Genomic DNA, 6225 nt, shown 5'->3' with positions numbered 1-6225 from the left:
AATACGCGACTCAAACGCGTTATTTTCATCAAGAACTTCCAGTGAAAGAGTTTGCGGGAGTGGTCATGGCACCCCCCTCCAACCCCAACTCACGCCTCTGATCAACAAATATTGAGGCGGCACACGCACGCTAGTGCGTTGAGATCTGTGTGAATACACTTGAGTATAAATGCAAGCCGATATGAGGGCGATAGTGTGTAAAATTGGGCTAGTTGGTTTAACTTCATTGTTTAAACAGCGCAAAAAGACGAAGACACGAGAATGAGGACCACACAGGACAGGCGCATTCTCGTGTCTTCGTCTTTTTGCGCTGTTTAAACAATGAAGTTAAACCAACTAGCCCAATTTTACACACTGTTGCAGTTCATTTCAAGTTCAACGGGCTCTTTTGCTTGTCAAAACCTTGACCTTTCTAGTCCTGCTGTGTTGTCGTCTCTCATCGCTGTTTGCAGTACATGGCAACAACAAACCAGCGCCTGTCCTGTGTGGTCCTCATTCTCGTGTCTTCGTCTTTTTGCGCTGTTTAAACAATGAGGGCGATAGTATTGATGATGATGAGTAGATAGGACCATAGGTCCGCAATGAAAGGTGGATCTCACTTAGACTCACTCAAGAAATATATTTATCGCTTAGGGCTCACTCGGACGCAGACTCGCTAAAATTGCCCTCAACCGGACTCACTCGGACTCAGACTCGCTAAAATTGCCCTCAACCGGACTCACTCAGACTCAAACTCACCTAAATATTGCTCACCCGGACTCATCTAGACTCAGACTCACGGTCCGATTTGAGTCTGAGTGAGTTTGGCGACCTGTGCCAGTGTGGGGTAATGTAATCATGTGTAGATAAATTTATCCACGTGAGAGTAGCCGGGTGACGCGGGGCAACCTCAGCGTCTGCACTGGACTCTTAATAAGGTTGTAATCTCTCTCTCTCTAATCACGTGTAGGGCAGGGATAAGCAAAACAGTGGATCTGTAAGGTAACCATGCAACTTGCCATATTCGCTGCTAACCTATAATGCGTTATAATAAAATTATTTGCAGGCGTAATGTCCTTCTTACGCTGTTGTTAAACTTGGATTTGACGAAAAAATTCCGGCAGATGCCACGCATTGTGCGAATCGAAGTTATGCGAAGCAGTTACGTGCGCACATAATAAGCAGTTTTCGTTGGCGCATTCCTGCAGCTTCAAGTAACGCTAGACCATAACTGGCAGAGTCGGGGTGGCCTCCGTGTAATCTATATTACATGTTCATAAGAGCCTACACAACACGCCCATAGCCAACAACTTTAGCCAACACTAAGCAACGCTATATCCGGAAGTGTTATTCGCCTAAATTCTTCGTTAATCATTATTTCCACATCTTCCCAATGTTGAAGTTGGAATGTTTCTTCTAAAGGTGCAGTGAAAATCTTTGGGGTGATCCTATCTATTTGCCTGCCTCCTTTCTCGATCGTAATTTGATCTTTAGCATTATTTAAGTGCGGAGCACTATAGGGGCCCGGGTTGTCGTAAGCTGTCGTATGCTGTCGTCGCTTGGCGTAACGCAGGCAAAACGACGTATATATATAAAAAAAGGAGGAATCAACCGAGAAATAGAAAGAGAGAGATAGAAAGAAAAAAATAGGAAGAAAAATAGAAATAAATAGGAAAAAAGAGAGAAAAAACTGGAAAGGAGAAAAAAAGAAAGAGAGGAGGAAAGAAAGAGAAAACCGAAGAGAAACAAAGAAGGCTCTGCACTTCCTTCAGACTTGGCACCACCAGTCCAAAGCTGCCTAATTTTTTCTTTCTTTCTGGTGGAGAAGCGACGAAGCTGTGGAGTCTCTGCAGATGTTGGCGGAGGTGTTCACATACGCTTCGACATGATCCATGGGGAGGCAGTGCTTCCAAGACTGCTCGTATCCCTACTGAGTCGAACGTTTCTTCGCAGTCAATCAATCAATCAATCAATCAATCAATCAATCAATCAATCAATCAATCAATCAATCAATCAATCAATCAATCAATCAATCAATCAATCAATCAATCAATCAATCAACTTTTATTTCTCAGAGAGAAATATGGGGGTGACGGAAAAAAAGCCGCAGTACTGCGGCTTGACAAAGCTCCGGCCCCCTACAAAGTCCAGCAGCAAAAATGATCAATAACACAAAAATTGATTTTGCTGGAAATAAAACATTTGATTTGAATGCACTCTGACAGGAAGAGGCAAATGTAGCGATTACCAGGAAAAACATGAGAGGATCTGTTCTTTATACATCATTATACATAGTAATACACATTCATAAGACTTATGGAAAAAAGGACAAAAAAAGATGATAATAATAATAATAATAATATCTGGGGTTTAACGTCCCAAAACCACGATATGATTATGAGAGACACCGTAGTGGAGGGCTCCGGAAATTTCGACCACCTGGGGTTCTTTAACGTGCAACTAAATCTAAGTACACGGGCCTCAAACATTTTCGCCTCCATCGAAAATGCAGCCGCCGCGGCGAAAAAAAAAAGAAAAAAAAACACACGAAACAGTTGTAGGTAATGTTACGTGTACAACAGAAATTGATAAATAATCCAACAAAAAACTGCAAAGGCAATAAATCAGTATTACATTGAGAACATAAAAAACGCTAAAAACATGCCGTAGTCATTGGTAAACGACATGAACGTAACATTCATTTGAACGAAATCTAAATCAGATAGTAGTTACCAACACTGAGCACATTTCTCTAGTATGCGAAATGTTAGAGCCTCGGTTTATTATGTGGATCATAATAATAAGCCCTATTGGTGAAAAAAAAATTACAATTTCAACGCACAGTACAAAAAAAAATATGAAAAAAAAACTAAACAACTTCCGAAAGAGAATGAGCAAGCCAAATGCGCACAGTCAAAAAGAGAAAAAGAAAAACGCCATGTGCAAACAGATAAACCGTACGTATCATTCTGCGACTGATGAATACGACTACTTGTTAGTGTGGAATGAAGTCTAATCTTCGCCCGATAAGAATGAGCGAAAGGTGCGCGCTGAAGCCGACTCAGCGGCTATGCCATGTTTTGCGTATTTGTTTAAGATTACAGCTAGTTGATACGATACAGACTAATTGCCATAGTTTGTGCGGCATATTGGCTGGATCCAGTCATCCTGACTTCTTGTGTCGTATTTATAGTGACGTCTTGCTAGGCGAAACGAACTGATGAATTCGGTGTTATTAGTCCTCATGGCGAGACGGTATGTACAGGAAAGACGGAATGCGTAGGCGAATTTAACTTTGAGTATATTAAATGCTTCAAAATAAGAGGCAGTATGAGTAGCATACGAAACGTTGGCTATTGCACGAATTGCGCGCTTTTGGCATATACCGAATTTTTTCAAGTTGTCAGAGGATGAGTACCCCATACAAGATGACAATAATTTAATGTCGATAAAAACAATCCATTGTATATCAGATGTTTAGGTTTTTCTGGTAATATTTGACGGTTTTTATTAATCAATGCAGTGACGGAATTGTTGCAAACATTTTGCACATGCTTATTCCACGACAATGTTTCTGTGAAAGTGACACACAAAGCTTTGATCTCTCGAACAACACTAATTACGTCATTATTGTTGGGAACTAAAAAGCCACACACATATAAGCAACGGCAAAGCGTGCGTGTTTAACAACGTGAGTGTGTATAGTGAGAGACAACATGGCCTCTCCGTGTTTACATCTGTGCGCGGCTGTGAATTATGTACTATTGCAGCCGCCGTGAACTAAATGCATGTAGAGTCACGTTTCCCCGGGACGCCGCTCTCGCCATGTATTGTAAACAAGAGAGCGACGCAACGGCCCTCCTCCTCCTCGAGGACCCCGCCTCATCGGGGCAGTCTGCTCGAGGCTCTGTAACTACGAGCAGCTCAATAAAGTTTCTCTTCCGCCCTCTGATCCTGCGTTCTTGATATACAACAGTTTTGGCGACGAGGATGGGAGCTCAGATGGTATATCCGATGGGATCGAAGATGGCATCTCCGATTGAATCACAAGACAAGTGTTAACAACATCTTGCTGTGGTGAAACTGGACTGTTCAATCATGGCAACATCGGCAGACGGGATAGCAGCATCAGGAGATCGCAGCGTGGTTACGACGCCGGTTGGAAGGCTTGCTGAGTTCAGTCCCGACACTGGAAGCATCGAAGTCTACATCGAAAGATTCGAGGTCTTCGCAAGCGCTAACAACATTGACGAGCCGAGGAAGGCGCAAGTGTTTCTTGACAGTCCTAGGTGAAAAAGCCTACGTGACACTACGAAGCCTTCTGCTGCCTAAGAGTCCGGCTGACTCCAAGTATGCTGATATCACGAAAGTGCTGCGCGAGCACTACGCACCACGGAGATCCATAGTCACGGAACGGTACAGGTTCCATCGCAGGGATCAAGGCCAAAGTGAAACAATTGGAGAATTCGTCGTCGAGCTCAAGAAGCTAGCGGCAACATGCGAGTTCGGCAGCTTCCTTGAAGAAAGTCTTCGAGATCGGCTAATCTCGGGTCTTCGCAGCGAGGACATCCGATGCCGTCTGCTGTCGTTACCGAACAAGCAGGCGACATGGGAACGAGTTCTAAACATCGCCACCGCCATGGAAACCGCAAAAAACGGCACCAAAGAAATTCTCCCAGCTCCTGCGGACGTCAACTGGCAGAACAAGCCGACGCCTAAAAGGAAGCCAATGAGCAAAAGCAAAACAGCGTCCACAATGGGGACTGCCACCTGTAAACCAGGGAAGCCGCGGAAAGAAGGACTTTCTCGCGAGGGACAAGGAAAATGTTTCAGGTGTGGTGATGAGCATTTTGCTAGGGCATGTCCATTTTTGCAGAGTCAGTGTTCCAAATGTTCGAAAAAGGGCCATGTTGCTAAAATGTGTCGAACTAAACAAACGCATTGCATTGACCAAAGCACAACAGAGGCGAAACTGTTGGCAATAGGGCATAACCAGAGAGATGGTCAGACATCTCCTTTAGTAGTAAAGCTACACATAAATGGCAAAGAGGTTCCAGTGGAACTTGATACAGGATCAGCAGTGTCTCTAATGTCGGAAAGCGAATTTGAAAAATGTTTTCCTGATGCTGAGTGGTCCGCAACTGATGTGCGCTTGGTCACATACAACGGAACACCTGTAAATGTGAAGGGTTCCGCGCAAGTTGATGTGAGCTATGGCACACAGCGCCATGAGCTGCCGCTTGTAATAGTCAAGCATGAATCGGGCTTGAGGATGCCAACACTTTTGGGGCGTAACTGGTTGTCGAAAATAAGGTTAGATTGGTGAGAAGTCGTACCTGTGTACACCATTCAGACAGAAAATTCTCTTTTGAAAAAGTACCATGAAGTGTTTGCAAAAGGATACGGTACAATCAAGGGCTTCAATGGGAGCATTGTTCTGAAGGAGAATGTGTCACCCCTTTTTTGTAAGGCTAGACCAGTTCCATACGCCGTGTTGGAGCAAGTTGAAAAAGAATTGCATGACCTTGAGAAAGCTGACATCATATATCGAGTCAAGCACAGTGAATGGGCGACCCCTCTTGTGATAGTGCCAAAGAAAGACAATTCTGTTAGGATATGTGGGGACTACAGAATTACTGCAAATCCGCGTATAGAGGTGGATCAATACCCACTGCCTTTACCGGAGGACATCTTTGCATCTGTAGTAGGAGGCACAAATTTCACAGTTCTAGATCTCTCTAAAGCTTACCTGCAACTTCAACTTGATGAACGCGCCCAAGAGCTATTGACAGTGAACACTCATTTGGGTCTTTTTAGATTTAAAAGACTGCCGTACGGAGTAGCAAGCGCTCCTGCGATGTTCCAAGCAGTAATGGACCAGATTTTACGAGGAATTCCTGGCACTGCATGCTACATAGATGATGTACTTATTTCAGGAAAAGATAAGCGAGAGTGCTACGAAAGAACCGAAAGAGTGCTTAAGAAGCTACAGGATCATGGAATCCGCGTTAATGCAGAAAAATGCTCGTTCTTTCAAAGCAAAGTGCGCTATCTGGGACACGTAATTGACAAGAATGGGTTGCACCCAGCACCAGACAAGGTGGAAGCTATCATGCATGCTCCACAGCCAAAGGATGTTACACTGCTCAAAGCATTTCTTGGCCTCGTTAACTTCTATGCGAAGTTCATGCCAAATCTGGCAACTCTACTTGAGCCATTACACAACTTGCTGCGCAAAGAAAGTGC

At 44.0% G+C, this 6225-nt stretch overlaps 1 pseudogene; it reads left to right on the top strand.

The window, feature by feature from the left end:
* Positions 1-4077: 4077 nt before the first annotated feature.
* LOC125759912 (uncharacterized) lies at positions 4078-5822 on the top strand (annotated as a pseudogene).
* The last annotated feature ends 403 nt before the right edge of the window (positions 5823-6225 follow it).

The sequence above is a fragment of the Rhipicephalus sanguineus genome, chromosome 9 (assembly GCF_013339695.2).
Source record: "Rhipicephalus sanguineus isolate Rsan-2018 chromosome 9, BIME_Rsan_1.4, whole genome shotgun sequence".
Lineage (NCBI taxonomy): Eukaryota > Metazoa > Arthropoda > Arachnida > Ixodida > Ixodidae > Rhipicephalus > Rhipicephalus sanguineus.
The sequence above is the reverse complement of the archived record's forward strand: the minus strand, read 5'-3'. Positions and strand labels throughout refer to the sequence as shown.